Here is a 21,045-nt window from a genome sequence, read left to right on the forward strand (position 1 = left end):
TGGAAGAATTCTGAGTCGCTGAAGGGTCCATTTCCCTGTGTCACCATAGGATAGGAAGGAGACTGTATTATTATTATTATTATTATTATTATTATTATTATTATTATTATTTTAAAGAAGATGAACCCTATTCACATGGAACAAGCCCTGAGGGCCCTTAGACTTGAAATTCAAGCTTCCAAAGAATATGGCGTTCATTCCAAAGAAGTAACAGGAGGTAATAGAAAATACGGAAAGAAGAGATAAGCTATCAGGAAAGAAAAAATAAATCATCAAATAAATAAATAAATAAATAAAAATGCAAGTAAATTATCTAATACAAGAAATACCACTATAGACCAATATGTCCCCACAGGAAATGAAGAACAGAACCGAATAGTTAAGAAAGATGAACATAACTGTGTCACCCTACGCATAAAATAAAATGCATCTGAAGGATAAGACGGCTGACATGAAGCATATGTGAAAAGAAAGGTGCCGAATTACGAGGCCGGTGAACTAGATCGGTGAAAAGGGTTGAATGCCACCGTCCAAACGGGATGGTGGGGGGGGGGGTTTCTTGAAAAGGGTGGATAGTATGGGTTAGTCAGCTGCTGAAACCCAACAGGTGCACAAGGAGGTAATGATGATTCAAACCTTGACAATGAATACAGTGGCTGTACTTACAAGGTGGAAAATCTGCCCAAACGCTAATGTGTTTCTTACCTGTAAAATATAAGAAAAAAGTTCATCATTTTCTCTCACGAGTTCTTGGCAATGTATTAAGTGTATTAATGTGCAACACTACTTTCATCACCTGTCAAAAATCTTATAATTTTCTTCGAAGTAATTTAGAAAAATTACTGGTTCTATTGAGACAGTATTATACTTCAGGAGAATGGCAATTCTGCCATTTTAATATATTTTCAACTTTACATAAATAAGTTGGGAAACTACCTGCTCGAGTTTACTTAATCGTCACCTAAACCATGAGAATCATAGAAGAATAAAATCATGGAGAAATCAAACAAAATAAAAAATCCTTACGTAAAACCTCTGTCATTTCAGCACAGAAAAGAGGACTCTTAAAACATTCGTGTGTACAATTATTAACGAAAAAAAAAATACTTTAAAAATGTATATTTCCACCCTAAATGAAAAAAACTACCCAATGAGGGTTACAATAAATACTGAATAATCAGGTGCAATTTGATACAGGCATTTAAACAGCTTGTCAGTTATGTAGATTACAAAGTCTTATTATACTGGTCATGACAATTTCCCGGCAAGTAAGTGGACTAGAGTTGATTCCCAGGCGACCTGGAACGATTTTCGCACTTTCGGCTGAATACTACTGAGCATCTGTTGACTTTAGCACTGAATTTTGTACATGATAGACAGTCGACTGTGGCGTATTACCGACAAGAAGAAAGAGGGCATGGAACTCGCTACCTCATCCCATGACTTGCTGAGAACAGGATGGTCAATACCTCTGGTTTATATATATATATATATATATATATATATATATATATATATACATATATATATATATGTATGTATATATATATACAATATATATATATATATATATATATATATATATATATATATATATGTATGTATGAGTTTTTATCACATCATCGTGACACTTTTTATATTCACAAACATTAAGCTACAAATGTTGTTTAATATCCAGTTCGCTCTACCTCGGAAATAATACCGAATGGGAATATTAATTGATAAGTGGTTCGGCATCTAGAATTCCTTCGGTATTATTTCCGAGGTAAGTGAACTGATATTAAAAAAGACATTTTCACCTTAATGTTTGTGAAAGACACACACACACACACACACACATACATCATATATATATATATATATATATATATATATATATATATATATATATATATATATATATATTAAAACACGCAGCGTGTGCATGTGTGTACGCGTATCTGAAAATTGCATACGAAATGAAAATGAAAAAATCAAATGCCAATGGCCGCGGAGCGTTTCACTAATCCTGCGGAGAACCAAACCAAGAGCCGTCGAGGGCAATTTCGCTTTCCCGCACTTTCTCTGCTGCCTTGGGAAACCCGACAGAAGTGATGGAGTGCATCGGGGGAAATTTCTATTAGCTCTTCCGAGTCGAGAAACATTAATTAGCCCACGTCACACTTTCCCCTACTCCTCACCCTCACCTCCACCTCCACCTCCACCACCATCACCATCACCTGCGCCATCACCACCATCGCCAGCACCACCATCACCACCAACACAGCTGATCGCCAGCAGTGCTGCCAACATCGTGATTCCGCTTTGCGAATACGGGACCAATTCCAGAGAAATCTAGTCACCAGTCTCTCTCTCTCTCTCTCTCTCTAAATGTCGGAAGGTGGCCTGAGCATAAAATGTTCTAAAGGTATTGCATGCTTTATTATTGTTCATAAATTAATAGACCTTTCGATCTCTTACACTGATGCAGGTTAGGCAAGATGCCATTGGTCACTTCTTCAGTTGGAATCACATATTAATAAAAATCAAATCTACCTTAAAACAGACCTAATGTAAATCAGAGAACTCACATACTGTTATAAAAAATGAAATCTGCTTTACAACAGACCTACTGTAAATCAACCATTTTTCATCTGGTTCACCTGAAACCTTATGAAAAATATTTTTTAAGAAATAAACCCTTTCTCTCGTAATATTTGCAGATGATAAGAATGAAAGATAAATCTTTTCTCCCGTAGACATTCGGCGGTTTCGCTTTCCCTTGTAGCTAATCTACATAACAAGAAATTGCAATGTTGCTGAACCGCACCGACTTGACCGCAAAAATACAAGTTACTACGACAATGTTCCGCTCTCGAGTTTTCGCCGCAGCCTTCGACCGTTTCAAGAGGACATTTCCAATGTAAAACCCACTTAGGGTCTGTTAACTTCCATTAATGAATTAAATAATTTAAGAGTAAGTTACTCCTTGGCATACCATATTAGTGAACGCTAGTTTCTCTGAAAGAAAACACCACTAGTCTGTTGAAAATATATTTGAAGAAAATATTAATTTATAATATAACAACAACAGCAAAAACAACAACAATAACAACTAATAATAATAATGAAATTACTGCGTACGAGAACATAAACTTATTCCTAATTAGTGAAAGTAACACTCACCAGTAACTAGAGCTGAGATGAGCACAAAGTTACTCCACTTGAAATTCCATTTCGCTGACCAACGCAAAATAAAAGTGATTTACGCTTCAAGAAAGATTTACAGCTGACACTTACTGAGAGTTTGACTTATTGCTATTCTTTGATCTATAACAGCGCCGAAATGTGTCCAGTTTAGAAGAGAAAACATATCAGTGCTTTCTTTATCAAGAAGGTTATCAAATAAATTTCAGGCTAGTGCAAATAAAATAAAAAGAAAACAAAAAAGTGAAATTTCTGTCTCATGGATGCCTCGAGTTTCATTTCACGAAAGCAAGCAACATAGAAGTTTACGAGACCCAGTTTTCGATTTCAACTGGCTAAACAATATATATATATATATATATATATATATATATATATATATATATATATATATATATATATATATATATATATATATATATATTATATATATATATATATATATATATATATATATATATATATATATATATATATATATATATATATATATATATATATATATGCAGTAAATAATTATTTTTTCCTAAACTTAGCACTCAGTTGCAAACTAACGTAACTTGTGACTTGAATCTATTTCGAAGTATATTATTTCTGAGGTATCTTCATTTTATGTTAAATGACTCCATTCCAAAGTATTACGAGTATTGTATGTTACATTTTTTTCTTTTTTAGTTTTCTGCAAAAGAAAACGTTAAAATAGCTTTGTCTGTCCGTCCGCACTTTTTCTGTCCGCCCTCAGATCTTGAAAACTACTGAGGCTAGAAGGCTGCAAATCGGTATGTTGATCATCCTCCCTCCAAACATCAAACATACCAAATTGCAGCCGCCCTAAGCCTCAGTAGTTTTTTTTATCTTAATTAAGGTTAAAGTTAGCCATGATCGTGCGTCTGGCAACGCTATAGGTGCCAACACCACAGGTCACCACGGCAGCGGGTGAGAGTTTCATGGGCCGTGGCTCAGAGTTTTGTACAGCATTATACGCTGTACAGAAAACATGATTGCGCCGAAGTTCCTTCGGCGAATCTTTCACTTGTTTCTTCTTGCAGACGCTTAGAAATTACGTCCACAATCAATAGACGTGAAAGGTTTGCAACACTAACCCAAAGTTTTCCTCGGTTCGTGCACGTCAATAGCTTGAAAATGAGCATCTGCAAGCGCAATTTTTATTCTTACATATAGTTCAAAATAAACTTTATTTCAAGTGTAAGGCATAACTGGTTGTAAAGACAATCTAATTTCAAAAAGAACTACAATATTTCAATAAATCAGAACAGAACGGAGTTTCCATACATTCTGAGAACTTTTGTATTACATTTTAATGTACAAGATAAGTGACATCCAAAATCTCTCTCTCTCTCTCTCTCTTTCTGTAACTTTCTGAACGCACAAACCTGTTAACGTTCTTCCTCGTTAAATTATTCGTAAGAAGTGACACCCAGCTGTTTTCAAATTCACCAGCTCTTTGTCCGTCAATCATACAGTGACTTTTACGTTAGCTTTTCGTTCACAAATTTTTCTATCGTTGAAAGCTTTATGAATCATAGCTTGGTCTTGCCATAACGAGGCTGACATTTATTTTTCATACACTTGGTACAACTATCCCGGTCTCTTGAATTATTTGCTCTGTGAAGTCCAGATTTAAAATATCTCATCTCCTCTACGGCTGCATCTTGGGGACGCTAAAGGAAAGGTCTTCAGGGTAATCTGATGAATTTTTTTTTGTTTTCATACGCAGTATTGAAATTTTTTTATTATGTTACAAGCAATGAGCATGACTTGAAAAATATCTCATGTAAATGATGGGTTTCAAATTTGAAATATAAAAATTAATTTTCGATTTTCTTGTCAAGCGAATGCTTTAGTATCTCATAATGCAAGTATTCTAAAAAATAAAACTGAGTGTTCATGAACACTCACGAGTGCATACATGCATACATACACACACACACACACACACACACACACACACACATATATATATATATATATATATATATATATATATATATATATATATATATATATATATATACACATATACATGGTCAGTAATATACAGCTAAGGACAAAATAATCCATGACAGTGACATGCAAACTGGTACCAACTATTTCGTATTTATTTATATATATTGGCATTTGAGAAGTCTGACTGCTAGTGTCATCACTGTCAATAACTATTGAGACAACTGACCTTCCAAAGTCGTCAAGCAATTATGACAATTTGGGGGGTGGGGGGGAGGAAATCTGACTTCATGATAAGTGAGGAAAACGTCGCAGGTCTTGAACATTATATAAAAAAAAAAAATTAAAGTCTCCTTGTCGTCTACTCTCTACTTTCCATGACCTTAGGGAAGCAAAGAGTGGCCTTACTCTTACAGTACGATTTGCGTTCAGTGGCTACACAGAGAGCAGTCTCATTAAAAACAAGTAAAAAATGCGCAGAAGTTTCTTCGGAGCAATCGAGTTTTCTGTACATCGTATAATCAAGGCCACAGAAAATAGATCTATCTTTCGGTGGTCTCGGTTTAATGCTGTATGAACCGCGGCCCATGAACTTTAACCACGGAGCGGTGGTGGCCTTTCCTATAATTGCCAGATGCACGATTATGGTTAACTATATCCTTAAATAAAAAAAAAAATACTGAGGCTAGATGGCTGCAATTTGGTATGTTTGATGATTGGAGGGTGGATGATCAATATACCAATTTGCAGCCCTCTAGCCTCAGTAGTTTTTAAGATCTGAGGGAGGACAGAAAAAGTGCGAACAGAAAAAAGTGTGGACAGAAAAAGTGCAGACGGATAGACAAAGCCGGCACAATAATTTTCTTTTCAGAAAACTAAAAAGTCGTAAAAAATATCCTCTGGTTTATTCTTCCATTCCAGGAAAAGGATTCGCTTTGCGGCAAAAGTCATTTCTGGATGACAGCGGATTCCACGATAATGAGAGATTCCTCCTTGAATTTGCATCATTCAAGTTCATTATTACAAAAAGGTCCGCTTCTTTTTAATAAGAAAAGGAAAGCTTCGCTTTCACTGTTATAAACCAAATTTGTTTATCTCATTATAAACACCTCGTTCACTGTACTAACAAATATAACAGTTTTCAATAATACAGTAACCATATCAACGAGAAGCGGTTTTTTCCCTCAGAAACTTACTCTATCCTGCCTCATAATGAGAAGTTGTAAATATAAGTTCTATATTTACCATTAAAAAGATTGGTGAAAGATTACCCTAGAAAAAAAAACATAATCTTTGCTTCAATTGTAAATACATAACGTGCTCTCAGTTTCTAAAAATAATTAATAACAAAATAAATACATAAAATAAAATATAGTTAAAAACGGTGAAAAAACTACATAATATAAAACAAAATTGAAAATACCAGTGTACTTCTAAAAGACACATGTGGTCGATTGCCTTCTTGTCTGATCAGATTTTAAAGCTACCACCAGACAGTCCACAATTTAGCCCCTAACATGTCACATTAGCTACTCTCTTTAGAACCACTGACAGATGGCAAATCAAATAAATAAAAAGAATCATTTCTTGGATTCCTTGGGGAGATGTAATAGCTGCTATAACGGACGCGTTTTATTAACCGTTTGGCCAATCAAGTTACCATCGAGGTGGTTATTTGAAGATTGTATCAATTCCTGCTATAATAACAGTTCGTTATTTCCTGCGATCTTGAAGAGGATGATGAACCATCAAAAGGTCCACACTCACTCATGCGACTCATGACGGTCCGTTCGCTTTTACAGCCAATATCAAACTGATCAGAGATAATTAAGTACGGCAAAAAAAAAAGCCACAAAACCCTTGTAATGAGACAAAGGCTCCGTAATGGGACAATAGGGCCGTAATGCGAAGCTCGTTACAAAATCATGAAGCGTGGATAAAGAGTTCAGAAACAAATTATGTAAGTTTGCAACGATAATGAGGGAAATGCGTGGTGCCTCAATGCAAACAGAATCAGGGAGAGTGTGGCAAAGGAACTAAGGGGACTGCCTTTTCCAAGATCATATCATAAAGACCTTATTTGAGCCCCAAAAATAGTTACTAATTTCTTTTCCTCTACTGTGAAGCCAATCTCGTGCAGTTCTTTGAGTAAATGAAAATTTGTTTACAAACAGGTAAAAAATTGCAACTAAAAAATTCTGATATTACAAACAATATAATTTCAGAGGCGTCTGCATTCCAAAGGAAATAAAAAACACAATTTTTAAATGACAAAAATCAAGAAAACGATCATTAGATCATTTAACTTCAAGTGAACACAAAGAAAATTACATCATATTGTACTTATAATGTTTTTATAACCTGAAGTAAATCAGGTTTATCTGTTCGGATCTTGACATTCACTGGTAATTTCAAGCAGAGATTATTATGCAGGAAAATGGATTAATTCATTGTGAATTCTGCCATAACTAGAAAATTCACCAACCGGGGAAAAGATAATTTCTACATATGACGACAACTCTTGTAAACTACAACCAATAAATAATTTTTTAACATTAACAAAAATAAAATATTTAGTTTAGGACACACGAGTAAATCTTCCCCTCACATAAAAAAAAAGTATTTTTAAAGTGGATATAAAACCATCCGGAACAAGTTAACCAACAGCTATTATTTGCATCAGAGTTGAAATTACAAAATTACAGCTAACAGACTTCCAGGATTATACTGGACGTATAATCCTCCGTCATCCTTCAACTTTGGAGATCTTTCTACAAAGGGCTCCAATTGGAAAACGTTACTGGAATAATCAGCTTTCAAGTTTTACAAACACAGTTCGGTCATTTTCCTGTAGCGTCCATTCTTTACTTTTTTTTTTTTCTGGCGGGGTATACCTGTACCACGAAATGTCAAAGAAGAACTGTCAACATGAAGAGCAGTTGTATAAAGAGTAACGGTAAGAACATTTTGCATAAAGTCCCGTTATAATATCAGGAGGTTGTGTTTCCTAGCGGTTTGTTTTTCTTTGCTGGCAAAGTTATTACAAAAACAACTCTGTAGGCGAACTGTCAATGAGTCTTACAGGTCAACTAGACTTGCAAGAATATTACTCAAAGGTCAAGAACCAAATCCTTAAAATTTGGTGATCGTTTTTTTTAACAAGAATACATAAACATTAATTGAAGTATCTTCATATGAGGTTTATCGGAAATGTCAGTCATGGATCACAGTTCAATCTTCTAAATGCCAAACGACTGATTGATTTAGCATAAAAAAACGAATTAAAACAATGTTCACTGACACAGAATATATACCGGGTCCATGGAAATGTCATCCTCACGGAAGTATGTGGTCTACTTGAAGACCCTCTAAATTGAATGAAAAATATTTTTTTAGATAAAATCCTGGTACTTTTCCTTGACATATCAATTAAAGTTCAACGACGTTTTCTATCCAATATCAATTAAATGTTATACTGCGTTTTCCCAGCCAACAACAAAAGTTTGATTCCAGTAACTTAGCTCCGTACATATTTTCCTTTATAAGCAATCTATTCTTGACTAAAATCACAGAGCTCTTCTTATAAGATCCGTTTTCAGATTACATTAATAAAAAAAAAGATATTACTCCAAATACATCTCAATAAGTAGTATAAGGTTAGGTCCTCAATTTTTGTTTACTCTTTCCTAATACACATTTTTCTTTATAAATGGGGTCAGTAATTACATCTGACCATTCTTCAAAAGCTACTTTATGATATTTTCAAATAACACTTTGCATTTCAATCAGCACTGAACCGCACTTAATGCATTTTATGGTATTATCTGAAGTCTCTTTTAGAACCTATAAAAACGCTCTTGATATCATTATATTATTCATTTTTCCGAGTTTCTGAGCATCATTTTCTGACCACTCAAGAGCAATATGAATGTGAAATTCAAACTTTATCTCCTTACATGGTATATGCATCTTATTAATAACTCTAAGTATAAAGTTCTTTTGCTGCGAAGTTCTCACGATACTGAGTGTTTGATGCTCCCACTAATTTGGTATTTTAAGTTCATTCACATTTTTAATAGTATTGTTCTTTTTTTTTTAAATATCTAAACGTATTTTCCTACTGCTTGAAATACATATTGCTCTATCTCACCAAATATTACTCATAACACAAAACTAATCTACTCTCTTTTAAGTTGATAGACATCTTCGCAATTGTGAAGAAACCACAAACTACAAATGGCCTTCCACATAAACAACATCATTACTTCAAAAGAAATTTACCAGTTGAGGCGACATCACATACTTCAAGACAAAATTCCCATTACCAACAAATCAACATTAGCGATAGTTATCATCTAGCGGGTGGAAGTAACATCAGCAAATTAGAACATCGTTTGGAATAAAGAACTAATTACCCTTTCACCTCACCAGTTTACTTGTTACACTAAACCTAACGTTAACGTAATTCTGAATGTTGCCAATAAATACTGATCAGTATAAGAGACCCTTCCAATGGAAATCGTTTGCTTTAAAAAACTGCGACTTAAAACAGAAAGATTTTTATTTCCACACAGGTTGAAAATGACGAGATAACAAGTGTTAAAATTAAAACTGCCCCTAGGGAGAGCTTATGCTGATTCAGTGATGTCGCTGCTGTGTCTACGTAGCAATTTTCATTTCGGAATGGGCTCAGCCAATTTCAACCCCGCCATCACGACCTCTGTGACCTTCAGCTGATTATGAAGTACATGACAAGTGTGGCGACACGAGTGGAGAATTGCGTGAGCAAAGTCGATCTTGAACCTTTTACCTGGGATTTGACTCTGAGAGAGGGAGAGAAAGAGAGAAATACGAGTATGTACACACATACATAAACATACACACACACGCACGCACAAACACGCATACATACACACACGCACAACACACACACACTTTGACACACACACACACACATTTTACATGACACACACACACACATATATATATATATATATATATATATATATATATATATATATATATATATATATATATATATATATATATATGTGTGTGTGTGTGTGTGTGTGTGTGTATGTGTGTGAATGTATTACTATCAACTGAAACAGTTTACTACTTTCAACAGACCTAAGTAAGATGGGGCACCGGCCTCTCAAGAGAGAGAGAGAGAGAGAGAGAGAGAGAGAGAGAATTTACCAACTTCTAAAGAATCAAAGAAAAAAAATCCTTTTATCGAAGGCCAAAAATAAATGAAAACTTCCAAGTGTCCAGACACATCACAAGACCATCATTTATAAACAAACCAGTTTAAACAAAGTAAACGCAGTGCTCAAAAGCTCTCTACGAAGAAAGGCAACGTCACGTATAGGATACAAAGAAATTTTACTGTAAATAACGCCACATAAGTCTGTTGACTAATCGTATTACCTAAAAAAAAAGCAACTTGGCAGCAAAAAACGAAAAGAAATTTGTGGGCTCTTTTCGCATAAAAAAAAATACCCGATGAGCTAGAGGGTATGGCGTGCAGCAACAAAAAGAGAAAGTCATTTGGCAGCGTGAAAAATGCATCGTGTCAAAATAATTTGTCTTAAAGCATTAGACAGTTGGCACGTTGTGATGATTTACGACTGAAAGTGGTCTCTTAAAGTTTGGGGTGGGGGAGGAGAAGCAGAGAGAGAGAGAGAGAGAGAGAGAGAGAGAGAGAGAGAGAGAGAGAGAGAGAGAGAGAGAGAGAGACTATTTAGTCGTTTATATCCAGCGGTTAAAGTGATTAAGCCGAGGTAAATCGCTTCGTCTCGCATACACGGTATGCGATCGATAAACTATACTTTAAACTGGGAAAGGTATACAGAATTAACTTAAGAAATACTGAAAATAGAAATGAACTGAAAAATAAAGTCGTCCGATGATTTCCACATATCCCCCCTTCTCTCTCTCTCTCTCTCTCTCTCTCTCTCTCTCTCTCTCTCTCACTTTATATATATACTGTATATTATATATATATATATATATATATATATATATATATATATATATATATATATATATATATATATACATATATATATATATATATAGAAAGAGTATATATATATATATATATATATATATATATATATATATATATATATATATACATATTAACAATCTTTCGCTCCCTAAATATGATATATATATGTGTGTGTGTATATGTATATATACATATTTATATATACATATATATACGAGTATAATAGCAGTCTAATAAGCAATCTATTATTCCCTAAAGATACTGGTTATAAAAAGGAAAATTCCACTAACACGGCTCACACCCGACACATGAAAGGTTTGCTCCTACATGTAATAGCAACTTCCCTCTGACATGAGAATGTCCCAATTCATAAAAATTCGTCTACATTGACTTAAACTACTTGACTTAATGATAGCATTTCCTCACACTGTGGGAGGTTTCAACTCACGAACCTAACCTAACCTACCTTGAATGACCTATAAGGCTGACCTTTTTTCCCGACTAGAAAGGATTCAGACTCATGAAACTCAAAAGGAAAGTTTACGAAGCTATCCATTCGACCATGAATGATGAAAGCTGAGTAAGTTGCCTATATATTTATACATACTTATAAACATGCATGTACATAGATAATGGATGATAACTACTTGTCACTTAACTATTCGTCAGATCATGTCCAGTTAACAACATCTTATTTTCATTTAGTTTTATTCTGATTTCCTCACATCACAGTTGATATGTCTTTATGAAAAAAAATTATTGTTGAATTTCTGAAACAAGAACACTCAAGGCTTTATATGAATGTATATATATATATATATATATATATATATATATATATATATATATATATATATATATATATATTTTTATTAAAAGCTAAATCTGTGACGTCAATCACAGCTTCTACAAGTTCTCAAGTCGCTACTTTAAAACGACTTGAAAAGTTCCTTTCGCTTGAAAATGACAGGAACATGAAATCAAAGTACCAAATTAACGTATATAAGAAGGCAAAATGTTGCAAGTCAGTCGTTCTTAAAATCAACAAGAAAAACGCGCCGAAGTTTCTTCGGCGCAGTCGAGTTTTCTGTGCAGCGTATAATTCTGTATGAAACTCTCAGCCACGGCCCATGACACTCTCAGCAGTGGCACATGAAACTTTCAGCCACAGCCCGTTGGTGGCCTGTGTTGTTGCCTATAGCGGTGCCAGACGCGCGGTCATGGCTAACTTTAACCTTAAATAAAATAAAAAAACTACTGAGGCTAGAGGGCTGCAATTTGGTATGTTTGATGATTGAAGGGTGGATGATCAACTTACCAATTTGCAGCCCTCTAGCCTCAGTAGTTTTTAAGATCTGAGGGCGGACGGACAGACAATAAGCCATCTCAACAGTTTTCTTTCATAGAAAACTAAAACGACGAGGTATTTCATTCAAGAAAAACAATCCCAAATAACATATCGCAACAACGAAAATAAAACAACTGACGAACAGCTCTAAGGACAGTTTAGAAATTCAAAAAGATAGATTAATCCACCAAACCATATTAAAATTAAACATAATCAAAAGTAAACATAAACAAAATTAAACATAATTAATTCCAAATAACTCACAAAAGCTATCAACGATATTCTGAATCATATTCCTCCACCTGAAAAATTCTAGGAAGCTAAAACCAAATAGTGAGTGAAAATCTCCAACACAGTATGCTTTTATTTTCTAATAAAACAACACGTCCATCAGATAACCAAAGCTCTTCTTTTTCTCAAGAGAAATATCAAAATTTCCCTTAACCCTTTCCATATGTTACCGAGCCACGTCCATAATCATCCCGGCGGGCTCTTTATGTAAATCATGTTTTCTCCGCATTCCACAACATTCATTAATTTCTACTCTCTCTCTCTCTCTCTCTCTCTCTCTCTCTCTCTCTCTCTCTCTCTCTCTCTCTCTGAGTGTACATACATACTACAGCTGTACTAACATTTTAACATATAGATGATGATTTTCTTAACCAGGGCTCTCAGTGTGGGTGCATTTTATGCTAATATTATACTGTTAGTCATGCTCTTCTTACGAAAAAAAAAAAAATTCTATTCACATACTGCAGAGAAACCTTAAATGAAACACAAGACCATTACAAAAATGCAAAAATCTAGATAAAATTTTTTTTTTATTTCTAAATGTGACTACGCGAAACCATTAAACCGCATAAAAAACCCCCCGGGGGTAACGTATGTTTCTCCGTACTAACATGTGCTCCTCTATCTGGGGAATAATTAAGAAAATAATTAAAGGTTCTTATTTCAAGGACTCGGCCGCGAGGGAGTCGGTAATGAGAGATGAAGAATAAGATCAAAATAAAGATTGCAAAATGTTACATAAACTTCAAATAAAGAGCTGAGTGAAAATTAAGGATGATGTAGATAAAACATTTCGTGTATAATTGGAACAACAACAAATGGGAAGAATGAAACATGCACTTTTCATCAGTATTTAAAAAATCCTGTTATCCAGAAATAGCATGTCTGACCTGTTCCACTCTCTCTCTCTCTCTCTCTCTCTCTCTCTCTCTCTCTCTCTCTCTCTCATACACACACAAAAACACGCACACACACACATAAACATGCATGCAAACATTCATACAGATATAGCAACCCAGAAAAAATGCAGTCATCAACAATATCACATTATGTTCTATGAAACTGAATTCGTCTGACATAAACCACGTCCCTGGGATTATGTGGTTATGGAAATGAGACTTTCATATCTCACTGCATGCACCCTCAACTAACTTTTATCTCTGTAATAGTATTAACGGACGAAATGGAAAAACAGTAATCAATAAGTCTGGTAACATAAGTTTGAATGATAACGTCATAAGTACGCAAGAAAATGCAAAATTTAAGCCAAGTTGTAAGGCACTGTGTCATATATACCTACCTACCTACCTACATACATATATACATACATACATACATACATACATACATATATATATATATATATATATATATATATATATATATATATATATATGTGTGTGTGTGTGTGTGTGTGTGTGTGTGTGTCTGTGCGTGTGCAGATAAGATATATATATATATATATATATATATATATATATATATATATATATATATATATATATATATATATATATATATGTATATATATTTATATATATATATATATATATATATATATATATCTACCTCTTATCTGCACACACACATATATACAATATGTATGTATGTATGTATGTAGTATGTATGTATATATGTAGGTAGGTAGGTAGGTAGGTATATTTGACACACGGCTTTACAACAACTTGGCTTAAATTTTGCATCTTCTTGCGTAGGCTACTTATGACGTTATCTTCCAACCCAGCTTCAATTTTGCATATTCTTGAGTAATTATGACGTTTCCTGTAAGACCTATGATACTGGACTTACTGACTTGTATATTCCCATATATATATATATATATATATATATATATATATATATATATATATATATATATATATATATATATATATATATATATATGTGTGTGTGTGTGTGTGTGTGTGTTTGTGTGCGCGTGTATTTGTGTGTCCGTGCGGGCGTGTTAACTATAAAAGTGCAAAGGAAAAATGCTAAAAATGTGCTGTCAAACGTGCCTATCTATCTATCTATCTATCTATCTATCTATCTATTACATCCTGCGCATACACGAGCACAGAATTCCCTCTAACTCCTTCCTGGTTTCTTTCAAAGTGGTTAATGCGGACTGTTCCGTAATGCACACTATTTCCCGGTGCACATGATCAGGCAAGCCCCAATACGAACCGAACGAAATACCACAAGACTGACCTCAGATGATTATCCATCAGTGTGACAAGGAGAGGGTAAAGGAAGAGTCTTGTCATGTCAACATCTTTGTTTTTTAATGTATGAAAATTTTATTTCTTTTGAACCAGTGAGCTGTTTTCCCTGAAAGGAGGCTGTCTGAAACAAAGCGAGATGACCGTCACTGTGTAATGCATGCACTAATTACTGAATCAAAGATCGTGAAACTTACACAGCAGCGCTTCATGACATTTAAACAAGCCTCGTCATCAAAATACCGAACCTCTCACATATACAGAGCCAGTCACCTCTATCTCACACATCATGCGTTGCTAGGGTTTTAAGCCCTTAAATTCTAACACTTCTGCAATCCATATAACTTACTATTAATTCCGAGGTGTCTCCTTTTTTTTCTCTCTCACAAAACTTCGGAACATATCCTCTTCCATTTTCGCACAAGGCCAAACCCTCTCATACACTGATTCATTCTTTCGCCTATGCAAACCTTTTTACTATATTTTCAGCATTTTTCTACAAATCTCGCCCTTTCAGTCCAGCTTATTCCACAAGTACTAAAAGTGCAGTTCCTTCAGGCGTCTTTTCACCATTTTTTTTTCCGCATTCAGCCATCTCACAGATGTCATTTTCCTAATGAAGCATAAAAACGTATTCAAACGTTCCAAATTTAGCCTTAATGGTATTCTGCTACTCTTCACCTGCTTCATTTTTTTTTCTGCCTATTTTATTTTAGGATCCACCTCTTCTTTCTTTCTGCCATATCGCTCCATCCCACAATACCTATATATGCCAAACTTTTTTAATCGCACACATTTCAACCTAAATTCGTCAGATAACCTCTCTCACTCTTCAGTCTTCATGACCATACCTTACAGACACTTATTTTTTTGTTTCACGCTTTTAACACTTCCCATATTTCTCTCTTACAGCAGTTTCTGAAGCTTTTCTTCGCTCACTCAAATCAACACCGCAGTATTCACAAATATCAGCCATTCCATGATCCTTTCACAATCCCTTTGCATATCGCAAAAATATGTATAATCTCAACTTCCCTATAATTTCTCTTGTTGCAGCATCCAAATAATGATCAGACAGCATTTGTGCCAGATTTAACTGAAAACCTTTCATCCACACAGGAGGAGTAGGTATGACAAGGTAAAAGTAGTGCGGCATGTTGACAGAAAGACAAACACCTTGACGTGCTTCCTTCATGTACGTCTATGCGGAGTGGCCTGTCCTTGTACTAAGTTTGAGTGATATGCTTTCAGCTATGTAGAAGACGTGATGACAAGATAAAATAACAGACACAGACGGACACCAAGTCGGCGATCTATCTTCATGTGCATCTTTAGATGATGACAAAGTAAGTGTGACAGTCACACTGACGGCTCCCTTTATGCACACCTTTTGGGGACGGGCGACCATTCTGCCAAGTTTAAATGCTATACCTTCAGTAGAGTAGACGACAATGTAAGTATGATAGGCACAATGGCAGACAAAGGTAATAACACAGTCCTTTGCTCATTCACACATTATGGTCGAGAAAATCTCACTAAAATCCCTTCAGCCGCTTTCAGAACTGAAATGACAAGTAAAACGTAAGAACTTCTAAGTCCCATAGGTCCATTACTCTTCACAAAGCTGGACTGTGGAACAATCTACCCTGAGGATGTCGTGCGATTGGAACTTCAAAAGTTCAAGCGAAGATGCAATGCAATACTTACCAAATACCATTTTCCTTGCATTTTAATACATTTTTATCATTTTATCAATTTATCAATTTATGAATTCATTTTTCTTTTTTAATAAGCCCCTGTGGGCTTGTTCCATAAGAATAGGGTTCATCTTCTGAATAATAATAATTATAATAAATAGTACCCGGACTAACTAAAGGAAGACTGACATATGGACAGACTGACAAACATGCACACAAAAGACATACCGACGGACAAACGAAGGGAAAAACTTAAGTCATCCCCCTATCAATCCCCCCCCCCCCCACAACAGCCATCCCCTCCACACTTTGTCGGTAAGGGACTAAAAATAACAAGGAGATCTTGAATAGCCGTCACATGAATAGGCCTTAGTCCTATTTTAGGGTGGCACGTATCTCCAATAAAACTTGAGATTCTTCGGTATGTTCGGCCTTACATATCACACTTAGTGATATATTACAGACCTCCGCTGGGACTAAGGTAAGTAGGATCCAGGCCCTGGGCTGGCTAGCCTACCCATCATATCTGAAATTCTTCCAATAACCTCACGCAAATCATGTCCTTGATAGCAAATGCTGTTGTCGTGACTGTTTTGAAAATTAGCAAAATAAAAAAATAAAAATGAAAGACATGGAAAAACAATTGAGCGCAGATGATGATAAGGCTACCTGTAAAATATATATAAATATATAATTTATACTGTATATATGATATTGTAATAGCCACAATGCCCTCTTAACTTCTCGAATTCTTCGCGCTTTTTTGGATACGCTTGTCACTACAAAGCCTTAAGATCCAAGTGCAAGAAATTTGAAGCAATTGTGATGTCCGGTAGTGGGAAACGAACCCGCGTCACCATAATGACCTCATCGTGATTATGGTGACGCGGGTTCATTTCCCGCTACCAGACATCACAACAGCTTCAAATTTCTTGCACTAGGATCTTAATGCTTTGTAGTAGCGGAAGAATTCGAGAAGTTAAGAGGGCACTGTGGCTATTACAATTACATACAGTATGTATCTTGTAAAAAGTAACCAGTAGATTCTACATTTATATATATATATATATATATATATATATATATATATATATATATATATATATATGTATGTATGTATGTATGTATGTATGCACTGCTACCTTCATAACACTGACACGGCAGATTTTCCATCAAAGTCCTCACTGATGGCAGGAAATATAAATTCCCAACTACTGAAGCTGGTGAGCCAACCACTAAAGTTGAACATTACTCCTAACGTAACTGTCTAACATATTCTTCAGAACTTTCAAAAAGGAAAGATATAAATCCCGCAGTCCGCAATAAACACTGAACAAACACTCAAGTTCTAGCTTTACCACCTTACGATGGAAGAGCTATAAAAAAAAGCAGTGCCACTTTGAATTATTAAAGGATTGCATCCCTGCATACTATGTGGTCCAACTCGCACTCTGCACACGCACAATGCAAATAGATATATATATATATATATATATATATATATATATATATATATATATATATATATATATATATATATATATATATATATATATTGATTTATATAGATATAGATATAAATAAATATATATATATATACATATAAAAACAGAAAAATTTTTAATGTGTGTATGCACACGTGCACTGCAGCGAAAGCACTTTAATAAATGTAAACCTAACAGCAAAATAACTTTAAATGAGTAAATATTACTCATACTTGTTTATATTCTATATTTATACAAGTAAGCTACGACTTCCAAAGCGCTGGGCAAAGTCTTCCAAGCGAATCACTGAAAGGACCTGAGAGGACCCCACCCAATTCAAGAAGGAATAAAGAGGAGAATTACTGTTGTGAAACCACCCTATTCTACTCAAGCGCTCGCTCTCTCTCTCTCTCTCTCTCTCTCTCTCTCTCTCTCTCTCTCTCTCTCTCTCTCTCTCTCTCTCTCTACCGGCCATAGGCATACTACCCACGTTCATTACTTTTATATTGCTGTTACTTGTTTATCAGAGTTCTTATTCTCTCTCTCTCTCTCTCTCTCTCTCTCTCTCCTTGAAATGACCTTAATACGGTATAAACAATTATTCAAAGCAGCAATGAACATACGTTATACAAAAGGGAAAACATCCTCAGTCACAGAACAAGGATCATTACGCTTCTTAAACGTCATTCCGAAATTCGCTTAAGTAATTCAAGTCCATGTCAGACCGTATGGTATGCCCATAACGCAGGATGGAGGCTTATAGGCCTATAATCCCTTCGCGATTGAGAAACGGCAGGGAAATATTTTAATGGGTGGAAGAGGGTGTTGGGCCCTATAGGCCTAAGCCAACTTTTAGTTACAGTCCGCCCCTGCGTGGGTTTCTCATCTGTATTTTTGCTTTTCCCTTTCGTTCCCTTCTGTTGTCTATTTCTCTGTTTGTTATTGTGCCTTTGGTGTTATTTATTTTAAATGACATTACAAAAGCATATTTTTGGTGTTATTCATTTCATATCGGATTTGAATAACTATGCTCCTGGGTGTACATGAAACTATTAGCCTCATAATTACATCTTTTAGATTTCAAATTTGCTATATAATCGATGTTTATAGGAGGTGACCCCAAGCAATAAAACTCTTTTTCGAAGTTGCAACTATAAAATTGACGGTAATAACAAAGTCAATAAAAATAAAAAACAATAACAACATGCTTTTCCTATTACAACAGTAGAGAGAAAATGATATAAAAATCCAAGTTTATTTCTGTTATCATGATCATGATCTAACAAGATTGACAAAAAAAAAACAAACATAAAAAGCACAACAAGCCAAAACATTATGGCGTCCCTGAGACTTATCGAAATTAAAATCTGAACCCAGACTGCCTTTGTACAAGAATTTATTCCTTAACATTCAACAGCCGTTTCATACTACAAATCCTCTTATACAACCTCTAAGCAAGAAAACCATATTCTTTAAATTTCTGTCTACCGTTGCGGTCACACAATTACGATATTCGATACTCGGCACAGCGAAAAAAACAAATGCAATTTGCCATACTGTAACAAAACGTCTCCTTAAAACCACATGCATGATAATAATAAAATATAAGCAAGCCTTGAAAACCAACCCTTATCCATCGTCTCATTCTAAGAAACAGAAACAATAACAATAAAAATGGAATCAAGACAAGAGGAAAAACAAAATTTGCCATCGAAAGGCCTCAGTGACGTTTCGTATCAATGGGAAGGCCTTCGAAAGAGGATTACATTCGTTCAAAAGTAAAAAAAAAAAAAAAAAGTTAAAGTCTGAAAAACGTGCATTGTGAAATCTATTTATTATCTTTATTCAAAATATGCAAGCATCTATGTGGAACGTAGCCATCCAACTGGCCAGAGAGGATTTAATTAAGTAAATCAGTTCAAAGACAATATTGTTAAGCACAGCGGAAAATAAAAGGGAAATAAATATCAGTAGACATATATCTATGCCTATATCTATGACCATCTACTATTTATCTTTATTATATATATATATATATATATATATATATATATATATATATATATATATATAAAACCGCAATATGCATCAATATAGTATAATTTTCTGTGTGTAACACATACAGCCTACGGGTAATGAATTCCACGACTAACTAACACATCTCAACAACGAAAATAATTACATTATGTTCCCATATCTCGTAAGTACGACACAACTGCAAAAGTACTTGAAAACCAGGAATTAATTCTACTATTATAGCATTTTTGTTTTTTTTTTCACATTACGTCGTATTGTGGACGCAATTCCTTTGTCTTCTCTCAAAATCCAACCGTTCATGTTCCACATTACCTTACACGGCTTTCGTGAATACCTGTCATAAAAGAAGCATAAAATCCATACAGGTTTCATGGCGTAATAACGTGGCCATATAATGAAAAAGCCAAGTTCTTTTATGTAGGCATTTTCACACATTGAAAACCTCAGAATCAAAATCATTGCACAAAAATCTGCTACACTGTTTCTCCAGGTAAACGAATGATGTCTCTTTGATAATATTTCAATCTTTTTTAGATATAAACTTAAACATTAATATATTCAGTGACATAAGCTCATTGATGGAATGATTTTCGATGCGTGTCAAGAAAATTATTGCCAAAGTAATTTCTTTAAGATTGGCAATAAAAAATATATAGTCTTTGATAACAAAATTAAACAAGTATAAAATACGTCGAAGTTTCTTCGGCGCAATCGAGTTTTCTGTACAGCCGCTACAGCGTATAATCAAGATCACAGAAAATAGATCTGTCTTTCGGTGGTCTCGGTACAATGCTGTATGAAC

The 21,045-nt window shown here is 34.7% G+C and overlaps 1 protein-coding gene across 2 annotated transcripts in view; it reads right to left on the reverse strand.

The window, feature by feature from the left end:
• The window catches only part of singed (fascin domain-containing protein singed), a 369,629-nt gene that overhangs the window by 190,340 nt on the left and 158,244 nt on the right, over positions 1 to 21,045 (reverse strand). Inside the window, exon 3 of one of the 2 annotated variants that reach the window (XM_067103413.1) lies at positions 667 to 705. The exons of the other annotated variant lie outside the window; for it this stretch is intronic. The gene's annotated coding sequence lies outside the window, so the exon portion shown is untranslated. The remainder of the gene's footprint in view (positions 1 to 666; positions 706 to 21,045) is intronic. 2 annotated transcript variants of the gene reach the window in all.

Source organism: Macrobrachium rosenbergii, chromosome 1 (assembly GCF_040412425.1).
Source record: "Macrobrachium rosenbergii isolate ZJJX-2024 chromosome 1, ASM4041242v1, whole genome shotgun sequence".
Taxonomy (NCBI): Eukaryota; Metazoa; Arthropoda; class Malacostraca; order Decapoda; family Palaemonidae; genus Macrobrachium; species Macrobrachium rosenbergii.